Source organism: Mauremys reevesii, linkage group 2 (assembly GCF_016161935.1).
Source record: "Mauremys reevesii isolate NIE-2019 linkage group 2, ASM1616193v1, whole genome shotgun sequence".
Taxonomy (NCBI): domain Eukaryota; kingdom Metazoa; phylum Chordata; order Testudines; family Geoemydidae; genus Mauremys; species Mauremys reevesii.
The window spans coordinates 9,823,081-9,837,004 of record NC_052624.1 but is presented as its reverse complement, the minus strand read 5'-3'; positions in this window follow the sequence as shown (position 1 = coordinate 9,837,004).

Here is a 13,924-nt window from a genome sequence, read left to right as displayed (position 1 = left end):
CCAAATATGAGCCCCAGGAGGATACAGGATGGGTTGTGGAGGATTGCAAGGGCGAATAGGAATTGAGAGGACTTGCAGCCAGTGGGAGCAGGGGATAGACCGGAGAATCACACTGTCACCAGGAAAAGGCAGGTCTACGTGATTGGGGACTCCTTACTGAGAAGAATAGGCAGGCCTGTAACTAGAGCTGATCCGGAGAACAGAAGGGTGTGCTGTCTGCCGGGTGCTAAGATACAGGATGTGGACCTGAGGCTGAAAAGGATCCTAATGGGAGCGGGAAAGAATCCGTTGATTGTCCTTCATGTGGGAACGAATGATACGGCTAGATTCTCGTTGGAAGTAACAGAGGAGGAGAAGGACCTTGGAGTATTGGTTGATCACAGGATGACTATGAGCCGCCAATGTGATATGGCTGTGAAAAAAGCTAATGCAGTTTTAGGATGCATCAGGCGAGGTATTTCCAGCAAAGATAAGGAGGTGTTAGTACCGTTTGACAAGGCACTGGTGAGACCTCATCTGGAATACTGTGTGCAGTTCTGGTCTCCCATGTTTAAGAAGGATGAATTCAAACTGGAACAGGTTCAGAGATGGGCTACTAGGATGATCCGAGGAATGGAAAACCTGTCTTATGAAAGGAGACTCAAAGAGCTTGGCTTGTTTAGCCTAACCAAAAGAAGGTTGAGCGGGGATATGATTGCTCTTTATAAATATATCAGAGGGATTAATATTAGGGAGGGAGAGGAATTATTTAAGCTTAGTACCAGTGTGGACACAAGAACAAATGGATATAAACTGGACACTAGGAAGTTTAGACTTGAAATTAGATGAAGGTTTCTAACCATCAGAGGAGTGAAGTTCTGGAACAGCCTTCCAAGGGGAGTAGTGGGGGCAAAAGACATATCTGGCTTTAAGACTAAGCTTGATACGTTTACGGAGGGGATGGTATGATGGGATAGCCTAATTTTGGCAATTAATCAAAGATCAATTGCCAAATCAGCAGGTAAGTATGCCCAGTGGTCTGTGATGGGATGTTAGATGGGGTGGGATCTGAGTTACTGCAGAGAATTCTTTCCTGGCTTCTGGCTGGTGAGTCTTGCCCACATGCTCAGGGTTTAACTGATCGCCATATTTGGGGTCGGGAAGGAATTTTCCTCCAGGGCAGATTGGCAGAGGCCCTGGAGGTTTTTCGCCTTCCTCTGCAGCATAGGGCACGGGTCACTTGCTGGAGGATTCTCTGCAGCTTGAGGTCTTCAAACCCCAATTTGAGGACTTCAGTAACTCAGACATAGGTTAGGGGTTTGTTATAGAAGTGGGTGGGTGAGATTCTGTGGCCTGCATTGTGCAGGAGGTCAGACTAGATGATCATAATGGTCCCTTCTGACCTTAAAGTCTATGAGTCTATTATACATTTTTTAATGATTACTGTAATATACAAAGTTTTTAAGTTTTTAAGCTACCTGTCATGTAATTTTTGATAAGGGCTGCAGAGTGCCAGGACCTGGTCAGGAGCAGAGCCCTGGGCTGGCTGCCGGTACCCCAGGCCAGCAGGGGTGCTGAGTAGGGCGGGAGGCCTGGACCCCGGCTGTCAGGGGGCCGGGCGGCTGGAACCCCAGACCATCAGCGAGGTGAGCAGGGCCGATGGCTGGTATCCCAGGACAACAGCAGGCTGATGGCTGGGACTCCGTCTGGCAAGGGGCCGGTGGCCGGAAACTCAGACCAGCAGTGGGCTGAGCACCGGCAGCTGGTCTGGGGTTCCGGCCACTGGCTCCTGCCAGCCAGGGTCCTGGCTGCCAGCCCCGCTCAGCCGCTGCCAGCCGGGGATTCCGTTCCCTCAGGCCAGCAGCGGGCTGAGCGGGGCCGGCGGCCGAGACCCCGGCTGGCAAGGGGCTGGCAGCCAGAACTCCAGACCAGCAGTGGACTGAGCGGGGCTGGCGGACGGATCCCCAGACCTGCGGCAGGCTGAGCCGCTCAGCCTGCTGCCAGCCTGGGGTTGCGTCCGCCGGCTCCTGCCAGCCGGGGTCCTGTTCGCTGGCCCCGCTCAGCCTGCTGCCGGCAAGGGGTTCTATCCATCCAGGCAGGCAGCGTGCTGAGCGGGGCTGGCGGCTGGGACCCCGGCTAGCAGCAGCGTGCCAGTAAAAATCGGCTCATGTGCCACCTTTGGCACATGTGCCGCAGGTTGCCAACCCCTGGTATATAATGACTTTCAACACAGACTAGAAACTACATGCGGTCTGTGGCCTTCTGAGATCTGTGAATATCACCCTGCAAACCCTGTATCACAGATTTTTTTTTTCCCCGCAACTGATAATTTGGCAAAATAAGAACTCAGCGCCAGGCTTCACCTCTGACTTGCATAAGGTGTTTGCTGTATAATGGGTAGGAAATGCCCGTATTTGTGGTCTCTCCACTGAGCATCTGAAAAGTAGCCCGTTGATCACAGTTGGCTTTCCTACAGTCCCCGCCATTCAACTTCAGAAGCACAAGCCCTGCTTTCTTGAGCCAATAGAGAATCGCCGTTATCAATATAGGACCTATGACACATAGTCTAACAAAGAGCGATGCTGCACTGACAGCTCATTAAGGGTATGCTTACTTACCTTGAGTAAAAGCTTTTTCTGCCAGAAGACTAAATGAACTATTGAGGAAGGACAGGAATACCTCCTTGGGAATAAGGAAAGCAGAATGTGGCCCTGTATCTGAATTAGTTGTGTAGGTGTCAGATCTTTTATAGAGGGGATGGATGTGTGGGACAAGTTAATATGAAAGAGAAATGATGGCTCTGTGTTCAAGGCACTGGACTGGGACTTAGATCCAGGATCTGTTCCTGGATATGCCACAAGGGATGGATCATTTGATGATGACCTGTTCTGTTCATTCTCTTTGGGGAACCTGGCATTGGCCACTGTCAGAAGACAGGATACTGGGCTAGATGGACCTTTAGTCTGACCGGTATGGCCATTCTTATGTTCCCGCAGTGCTTCTATATCCTGATGCCAACTTTTCCCAACCTAGCACTAAAAATGTCCCAAATCTGGTGAAAAATTCCCCGCTAAAGTTTTTTACAGTGTTTCTATATCCTGGGAAATTTCCCAAAACCTGGGAATTTGTGAGTAAAATGTTTCAACTTGGGAAATTGGGAATTTTCATTCAAAATTGGGAATTTTCATTCAAAACATTTTACTCACAAATTCCCAGATTGCAGGCAATTTCCCAGGATATAGAAGCACTGTGTTCCTGTGTGACCTAGAACCTCCCAGGGCCTCTCTTGCCCATCTGTACAATGGGGATCATAATGTTTCCTTTATCTTGGCTATTTTGATTATCTGCTCATGGAGGCGGAGCCTGTCACATGCTATGTTTCTGTACCCCTATTACGGCCTTTATCAGGCAGTAGCATAATACAAACAATACTCAACTGCAGCAAAAAAGAGTCGTCTCCGAAAGCACACAGTTCATTTAGTACATTTTGCTATTAACCTTAATTTTCTGATTACTTTTCTCTACACTGGCTCAAATTCTAATTTGAGTTGAAGGGGAAAATCAATTACCGCTACATCTATAAATCTTGCTGATGATAAGGCATGTTCTCGTACACTGCTGTTATTGCTTTGATTGATAAGTTTTTTGGCTTAATAGAATATTTTTCCCCTCTCAGAGCATCCAATTTAATACTTGCCAAACAAAATGCTATTTGCTGCTGCTGTGCCAGAGAGCTGGTCCCTTCTTAACCCCGTTCATGACGTATCACAAGGACATGGCTTCACAAGGTTTGGGTGTGCTAGTTATTTAAGAAGCATTGACACAATATACTAGGTTATACAGTAGGGACAATTTTCATTTAAAAGGCAAGATGGGAGGGGAGACTCTCTCCTCTTAAACAGGTGATTCTCTGCCTTTTCCATACCGTGAGCCCGTGTTACAATAGAAAAAAAGTTTGGGGGACACCTTCTAGGTAACTGTAAAGACAAGAAAGGTGGCCACTAATCCCCTAAAACCTAGTAATGATTGTGATGCTTCCCGGGGGGGAACCAAGGTTGTGAGGCACCTTGCTACCATCTGCTCTGAGTGTGAAGAAGTCATATCAGTGCCTGCGGGGGGTCAGCTCCCCAGCTCCACCAGTCATGGGCAACACAAGCATTCCCCACTGAGCCTGCACAAGCCCCACTCTCTCTCTCTACAGATTAGCAATAGGCACCCTCCAACCCCGAGCCTTCCAAGCATCCCTCGGGAGTGTCCAACCCCTGCTCCAATGGGCACTCACCGTGTTCACACATTCGCTGCCCCCAAAGAAGTAGCACACCCCAGCTTGCCAGTTCCACCTCAGATCCCCGCTCCACTTCACACACGGCACTTAGACATGTTGATAGTGTAAACAAGCCGAACTTTATTTAAGAGAAGAGATTTCAATGGCAGCAAGTAGCAGTATTGGAAACGAATGGATGCATGTGAAATAAAATCATAACCCGCATTCTAGAACCTAGACTTATTTAACTGGACACTTCCTTGTCTTATAGAGCAAAGCTCACCCCAAAGTCCTTCCAGCAATTCAGCGAGGCCTGGCTCTGATCTTCCATTAATGACTGGAAGCTTGCCTGCCGGTGAAAGATGTCAAGTGTATCTCTCCACTCTCAGATATACCTCAGCAATCCATTGTCTTTACTCCTAAACAGGACTCCCAGCTGCTGTTTATTTCTTCCTGTATGTTTCCTCACTTGAAGAGTTCCCAATCTCTTGATTAGCATTCGGCTCAGTACACCAACAGGGAGCCATTAGGAGACAGCCAATGCCCAGTACACACACAACTAGACAAAGAGATAAGTGTTGTTACCTCCTGTTTGGAAGGGATCTGTTGGTGACACGTCACCTCCTGGTTACCTAAGAACATAATTCTCCATACAGACACATAACTCCTTAAATACTATCTGCACACACATTTCACAGTGATTGGCAGAGACCTCCCATGCTGCCCTTTAGTGAATCAGTATCTGCAGGTATTTCAGCCAGGGGAACTCTGTAAAACTTTATGCATCCCTGTGGCCTCTGCCAGTTAGCACCAAGAGGTCCCTGTGTCACAGCACTTCCCCAAGCTGGGAACCTTTGTTTTAAACTCTTCCCCACATAGAACGTGCTGCTGAGCACCTGGCAATCCCCAATCTGTGCAAAATGCTGCAGCGTGCTTATCTGCCCTCTGCCTACCTTCATATCCCTATGCTGGCTGCCTCTTGACACTTACAATAAATTCACTCACCTTGGCCTTGCCTTCACAGCCCTACGGAGTCTAGCTCCTTCTCTAGCTTGTTGTTCTCCTGTCTTTTCTCATATCCTCTTCATCCCTCCCAAACAATCCAGCTAACTGAAACTTTGGAGCTGTATTCATCCCTGAGCCAGAACTGAGGCCAGCTTGATTCTAGGGATGTCTCATCTCCTATTGCAACTTAAGGCAGCCACTGGGGCTACCCCGACTTCCATATGGGTTGTCATCATCCCTGTGGTGAAGCTGTGTAATAGCTGGGGCATAGAGAAGCCCTAGCCACCACTCCTCCCATCCCTGGTCTGTATACTTGAACTTAAACTCATGATTGTGTGAACACAGTGGAGAGCAGGGTCAGAAGAGGAAACTTTCAAGTTTCACCCCTTTGACTGGAAAGGAACAGGACTCAGAAGCATAGAAAAGAAGATCTCAAGATAGAGAGGTCTATAGAGAATGAAATATTGAGAAAGAGAAGAGGGAGCTGTAAAGTGAACATGGGTCACTGTTGCCAGAGATTATGAGACCAATGTGTGATAGGAATAGCAAGCACTGACTGGGCTGCATGGGCTCTCAAGACAGAAAACGGAGCTGTGGTTTGAAGGGGGCATGACTCTCCTTAGAAAAACAGTGGTCCATTGTTCCCACGTGATCTGCATACTCTAGCATAGATGGAGAGCACCAGGCCCCCAGGCTTCTTCCCTCTCAAGCACATGGAGGGGAACACGAGTAATGGAGAAAACTTCACGACTCCACTGAAGTTGTTGAGCCTTCATGTTCGCTCTTCTCCTCTCCAATTTACGGGACCACTGATGGTGCAGCTGTGAGTATTTGAGAATGTGCCTGTACAGACTTATGAGTTCTGGCAGATATTCTGAAGTATTACTAGGGAAACTGCTGTATCATGGATGCCCCTCTGTATGTACCTTTAGCACACTCCAAACTCCACTTTGAAGGTGCAGCCTTTTGCCTCCTCCGTGGTTGGTTTGCCGCAAAGTTGGGCTGAAATTCTAAAGGCTAGTGACAAAAGGGTTGTTGATGTTAAGTGCTCGCCCATTAAAAGGGACTAGCTCTAAACAGATTGGCTCCCAAGTGGAAGAAATGGTTTAATCAGAGGAGAGGTTGCCTTGGTAACAGAGTCACCTGGCATGGGTTTGTATAAGTTGGCAAAGGGATCACCTGACAAAGGGGGCAAAAAGTTATAACAAGGGAGGATCTAGCTGGACCTTTGGCTATTTTGTCTTTAGTTCAAAAGGAGAAGAGAGGCAGCATGCTGTAGGGGCCTGGCTGAGGCAAGAGGCCCTGTCTGCTTTCCTGAGCCCAGGTGCTCTCCCAAAGGAAGGGTGAGCTAGTACGAGCGCATTGTGGTTAGGATGTTTATCTGGGATCTGAGCTCTCTTGTGTTTTATATGATTCAGTAGAGAAGAGGGATGGTGTTAGAGTGTCTCTGTGTGTCAAATGCTTCACAACTGCCACGTGCCTCCTGAGAGTTAAGGAATAACCCAGAAGGCCCACACCGTGGAGTTCTGGGAGTGGGTTTGTTGAAGCTACAGGGATCTGGAGGAGTCAGTATTGAGCCCAGGGCTTAGGCCACTAGACAGCAGCTTCCAGCTTTCAAGATAGAGGGCTGGACAAAGGACCACCCATCGAACTGCCGTGAAAAACTCAGCTTCTGGGTCCCAGGGTGTCTTCAGCCTCTGGGGCCTGAATGGAATCCAGCCATTGCCACCACCAAGGGGTCCCTGGACAAACTCTCAGGACACAGAACAGGAGCAGCAAACAAGGGAGTTTTGTGAGGGAGTATGAGAGGCAGGTGCACCTGACATACTCTAAAATTAGGCCAACGCCCTGCCCCCCAAATACAAACACACAAAATAAAACCCTGCAAGAATAAAAATAATGCAGGCAGAAGTCCAGAGTGGGAGCTATCCAGTGTATTGCAATGAATGTACCACGTACAGTTACCTGCCTCATGGGCAATGGGCATACGTCTGCATTCAGTGCAAGCATTTCATGGTCCTCAGAGACCGAGGATGGGCTGAACTGGAGGAGCTAAGGGAGACAGAGAGGTACACAGACGAGACTTTCCGGGCCATAGTAAAGCCGTCCCAGCCATGGGCTGACAGCCTCTGTGCTGTTGAGGAGGATGAAAGCCTCAGGGAAGGAGAACATGAAGCTGGAGTGACAGGAAGTGAACCCATAATTGGGACCCTCTTCCTAGATGAGGGCAAGGTATTTTCTTGCACTGAGGATACCCCGCTGGGGGAGGGGACCCCAGTTATTAGGAAGAGACAGGTAATAGTGGGGGATGGATTCAGTTATTAGAAATACAGATAGTTGGGTTTGTGATGACTGGGAGAACTGCCTGGTGAATTGCCTGATGGGTGCCAAGGTTGCAGACCTCTCAAGACATCAAGATAGGCTTATGAGAGATGCTGGGGAAGAGCCAATGATCATGGTATATGTAGATATCAATGATATAGGGAAGGTAGGAGGGAGGTCCTGCAAGCCAAAAATATAGGCCACTAGGTGAGAGATTAAACTCCCAGATTAAACTACCAAAAGACACAAAAACTAACAGCATTTTTTTTTAGAGTACATCAGAAGACTGCCAAACTATCAGTGGGGCCACTGGACGATCAAGGTGCTAAAGGAATATTTAAGGAAGACAAAGCCATGACAGAGAAGCTAAATGATTTTTTCCATTCATCTTCACTGCAGAGGATATGGAGAAGATCCCCACAAACCAGTCACTATTTTTAGGTGACACACCTGAGGAACATCCAAGATTGAGGTGTCAATAGAAGAGTTTTTAGAACAAATTGATAAACTTAACCAAAGTGATTCACCAAGACCAGATGGTATTCACACCAGAGTTCTGAAGGAACTTTTATGAAATTGCAGAATGTAACCTATCACTTTAATAAGTCTCTGTACAAGATGACTGGAGGGTAGCTAATGTAATGCCGATTTTTTTAAAAGGGCTCCACAGGTGATCCTGGCAGTTACAGGCTGGTAAGCCTAACTTCAGTATCAGGCAAATTGGTCGAAACTACAGCAAGGAACAGAATTACCAGACACACAAATGAACACAATATGTTGGAGAAGAGTCAACACAGCTTTTATAATCTATTAGAATTCTTTGAGGGTGACAACAAACATGTGAACAAGGGTGATCCAGTGGATATAATATACTTGGACTTTCAGAAAGCCTTTGCGAGGTCCCTTACCAAAGGCTTTTAAGCAAAGTAAGCAGTCATGGGATAAGAAGGAATATCCTTCCACGGATCAGTAACTTTTTGAAAGATAGTAAACATATGTGATACGTAACAGTCAGTATGGATTTGTCAAGAACAAATCATGTCAAACCAATCTCATAGCTTTCTTTGACAGGCTGGCAAGTCTTGTGGATAGCAGGGAAGTGGTATATGTTGACTTTAGTGAGGCTTTTGACACTGTCTCGCATGACCTTCTCAGAAACAAAATAGGGAAATACAACCTATATGGAGTTACTATAAGGTAGGTGCATAACTGGTATGAAAACCATTCTCAGAGAGTAGTTATTGGTAGTTCACAGTCAAGTCAGAAGGGCATATTGAGTGGGGTTCCACAGGGATCAGTTCTGGGTCCATTTCTGTTCAATATCTTCATCGATGATTTAGATAATGACATATAGAGTACGTTTATAAAGTTTGCAGATGATATCAAGCTGGGGGGAGTTGCAAATGCTTTGGAGGATAGAATTAAAATTCAATATGATCTGGACAAACTGGAGAAATAGTCTGATGTAAATATGATTACATTCAATAAGGACAAATGCAGAGTACTCCACTTAGGAAGGAATAATCAGTTGTACACATACAAAATGGGAAATGACTGCCTAGGAAGGAGCACTGAGGAAAGGGATCTGGAGGTCACAATAGATCACAAGCTAAATCTGAGTAAACAGTGTAACACTATTGCAAAAAAAGCAAATATCATTCTCGGATGTATTAGCGGGAGTGTTGTAACCAAGACATGTGAAGTAATTCTTCCGCTCTACTCCACACTGATTAGGCCTCAATTGGCATACTGTGTCCAGTTCTGGGTGTCACATTTCAGGAAAGATGTGGACAAACTGGAGAAAGTCCAGAGAAGAGCAACAAAAATGATTAACGATCTCGAAAACATGACCTATGAAGGAAGATTAAAAAAAATGAGTTTGTTTAGTCTGGAAAAGAGAAGACTGAGGGGAGACATGATAACAGTTTTCAAGTATGTAAAAGATTGTTACAAGGGAGAAAAATTGTGCTCCTTAACTTCTGAGGATAGAACAAGAAGCAATGGGCTTAAATTGTAGCAAGGGTGGTTTAGGTTGGACATTAGGAAAAACTTCCTATGAGTGTGGTTAAGCAATGAAATAAATTGCCTAGGGAAGCTGTGGAATCTCCATCATTGGGGATTTTTAAGAGCAGATTAGACAAACACCTGGCAGGGATGGTCTAGCTAATACTTAGTCCTGATATGAGTGCAGGGGACTGGACTAGATTACCTCACGAGGTCCTTTCCTGTCCTATGATTCTCTGAAATATCTGGCTGTTTTTACAATAGAAGCAGGTAAATAGTGATGTCTGTTCTGGGACTTGTGCTGTTCAATATATTCATAAATGATCTGGAAAAGGGGGTAAACAGTGAGGTGGCAAGATGTGCAGCTGATAAAAAATTACTCAAGATCATTAAGTCCAAAGCTGACTGCAAAGTGTTACAAAGGGTTCTCACAAAAGGGAGGGACTGGGCAAGAAAATGGCAGAGTAAATTCAGTGTTGACAAGGGCAAAGTAATACACATAGGAAAACATAATCCCAACTATACATACAAAATGACGGTGTCTAAATCAGTTATCACTCAAGGACGAGATCTTGAATAGTTCTGTGAAAACGTCTCTTCAATGTACAGCAGCAGTCAAAAAAAGCTAACAGCATGTTAAGAACCATTAGGAAAGGGATAGATAATGAGATAGACAACATCATAATGTCTCTATATAAATTACTGGTACACCCCCATCTTGAGTACTGCATGCAGTTCTGGTCACCCAATCTCCAAAAAGATATATTAGAACTGGAAAATGTACAGAGAATGGGAACAAACCTGATTAGGGGTATGGAACAACTTCCATATGAGGAGAGATTAAAAAGACTGGAACGGCTGAATGTTCAATTCAGAATAGAGACGACTAAGTGGGGATATGATAGAGGTCTGTAAAAATAAAAAATGGAGTGGGGAAAGTGCATAAGACCGGGGTATTTATCCCTTCACATAACACAAGAACTAGGTGTCGTCATCCAATGTAATTAACAGGCAGCAGGTGTAAAACAAACAAACGGCCGTACTTCACACAATGCACAATCCACCAGGGGAACTCGTTGCCAGGGGATGTTGTGAAGGCCAAAAGTATAAGTGGGTTCAAAAAAGTTAAGTTCATGGGGGAATAGGTCCATAAATGCTATTAGTTAATATGGTCAGTTGCACAACCAGGGATCCAGGAGTCCCTAAACCTCTGACTGACAGAAACTGGAATTGGACAGCAATGGGAGATTACTTGAGAATTGCCCTGTTCTGTTCGTTGCCTCTGAAGTATCTGGCATTGGCTACTGTCAGAAGACAGGATACTGGGTTAGAAGGATCATTGGTCTGACCCAGCATGGCCGTTTTTATATTCTTATATTTTTTCCATAAGTGTGGCACCCCGAGGCAAACTAAGCACCTAAGTTTCAGGCTCTGAGCATGTGCACTTCTGCCTCCCTCTAGACACCCAAGTGCCCATCTTCCCACCTAAGCCACAGACTGATTCACAGACCAGGGGAAGACACATGTCCAGCCACCCAAGTCATTTGTTGGACCTGATTTGGTAGGCGTGAGCCAAGGCCACCTACTGAATTGAGTCCATTCAAATTCCGGCTGCCATTGCTGGATGATGAGGTGGTGTCTATCTTACGTCGTTTAGCCCAGTGATGAGAACACTTGCCTGCGATGTGAGAGACCCAGTTTCATTCGCCCTTCTCTGTCAGAAGGGGAGAAATGAGGTAGGAGATCCCATTCAAATCCTAGGAGAATGCTCTAATCACTGGACTATGGGGTATTCTGACGTGGGAGCAGGGGAGCTCCCTCAGTCCCTCCTGTTCAAGCTGTTCCCCTGTGCATAAATAATGAATGAGTGATTGGAGCAGGGAGACTGGTCCCAGCACTGAGTAGGTGCTCTAAGCACTGGGCTATAGAGTCATTCTCTCCTCTCTCTCTGGGGCCCAATGACTATTTAAGTATTAATTCACAGGGGAACATTCATTGGCAAGAGACAGAGAAAAAAATACATTGCAATTCCTAAGTCCCGGGACTTAGTAATTAATTGGCACACCTGGCCTGCCACAAACCCTTGCATTGTGGAGCGTTAACTATTGCAATAGGTGCTCAGTTCCTTCTAGTGTGGTTTTACGAGCTGTGCATGATAATCTATTTGCTGTGTACAGCAAAAATAGGTTTAATTGGTCCTACAAATCCCAGGCCTAATGCTGTAGATTCTTTAACACCATCCACTGGTTTCCTTATTGGTTATATATTATTGATATATTGCCTCTATATAAATCCATGGTATGCCCACATCTTGAATACTGCATGCAGATGTAGTCACTCCATTCAAAAAAGATATATTGGACTTGGAAAAGGTTCAGAAAAGGGCAACAAAAATTATTAGGGAGCAGCTGCCATATGAGGAGAGATTAAGAAGACTAGGACTTTTTAGCTTGGAAAAGAGACGACTAAGGAGGGATATGATAAAGGTCTATAAAATCATGACTAGTGTGGAGAAAGCAAATAAGGAAGTGTTATTTACTCCTTCTCATAACACAAGAACTAGGGGCCACCAAATGAAATTAATAGGCAGCAGGTTTAAAACAAACAAAAGGAAGTATTTCTTCACACAATGCACAGTCAATCTGTGGAACGCCTTGCCAGGGGATGTTGTGAAGACCAAGACTATAACAGGGTTCAAAAAAGAACTAGATAAATTCATGGAGGATAGGTCCATCAATGGCTATTAGCCAGGATGGGCAGGAATGGTGTCCCTAGCCTGTTTGCCAGAAGCTGGGAATGGGCAACAGGGGATAGATCACTTGATGATTACCTGTTCTGTTCATTCCCTCTGGGGTACCCGGGCTAGAGGGACCATTCGTCTGACCCAGTGTGGCCATTCATATGTTCTTATGACAGTCATCTCTTTTATAGCACACTCTTGTAGTGAGGTATTCATCCTTAACCTCTCCCCCTTCAAAACTTGACCATCACAATGAGCATGAGCCTATAAAACTGGTGATGAAGATCTGTTCTAAGTAGGCCAGTCTATTCTGGTGGCTTATGCTTAAAACCTTGCTAGGAAAACATCTCTCCTCTTAAAGCTAATGTGTCTGCTTCTAGGTGGGCTTGGGGAGTTGTCCCATAGATCTGATCTACAGCAGAGTTTACAGGCTCAGAAAAATTAGGTGATGATATTGCCCCAAAATATTACAAGCTCTATTGAGCAACAGCCTTGGCCTAGTGACTTTAGGTACCCAATCTCTGACAGCTTAAAAGGGGTCTTATTTTCAGAAAGTGCTGAGCACCTTTCCTCTGAAAATTGAGCTCCTTTAAGTAGAACCAGTTGGGAATTTCTCAATGAAGTACATCCATACCAGGTCAGACCAATGGTCAGTTTAGCCCTGTATCCTGTCTACCGACAGTGGCCAATGCCAGGTGCCCCAGAGGGAATGAACAGAACAGGAAACCATCAAGTGATCCATCCCCAATTGCCTATTCCCAACTTCTGGCAATTGAAAGCTAGGGACACCAAAGAGCTATGGTGTTCCATCCCTGACCATTGTGGCTAAGAGCCATCGATGGCCCTATCCTCCATGAAATTTTTCATTTAGTCAGAACCAAAATATTTTACAGGAACGTTTTGGTTTCAATGAAACTTCCATCAGGAAGGTTTCTTAAATTCAGGATGGAATTTGGAAAACTGAGGGGGAAGAAGAGAAAAGGAGCCTCACCCTGGACTAGCCAACAGCCCAGTGTTTAGGGAACCCTCTTAGGATGTAGGACATCCATGTTCAAGTCCCTAAGTTGGGCAGGGACTTAAACCTGGGTCTAGAACACCCCAGGTGAGGGCCCTAACCACAGGGCTATTGGCTATCCTTGGTTTTGTCCCAGTGCTGAACAGGAAATGTTTTTGTTTTCCACCCAGCTCTTCTTTTAAGATGTCTTTTAGAGGGCACCCAAAACTCATTAGGCATTTCTGAAAATGTTCGTCATTAAAGAGACAAGGTGGGTGAGGGAATATCTTTTATTGGACCAGCTTCTGGTGGTGAGAAAGACAAGCTTTCAAGCCACACAGAGCTCGTCTTCATTTATGTCCTTCATGAAGAGCCTTATGAGCTTCTGGATCTCTGTGCTAATCTGTAGTCATCATTGTACCATGTGATTCCTACTGACACTTCGCTCTCAGCAATTTTTTTTTAAATGAAATCTTGGAAGGCAGAAGTAAAAACTAAATTGCCATGACTCCATCTTAATATTTCCTTTGATTGGACAGCCAGGCAAAAGGTTCTGAAGCATTCTCTATCACACACATTTCTAACAAGCCCCAAGGTGTTGCAAGAAGCAAGCTCT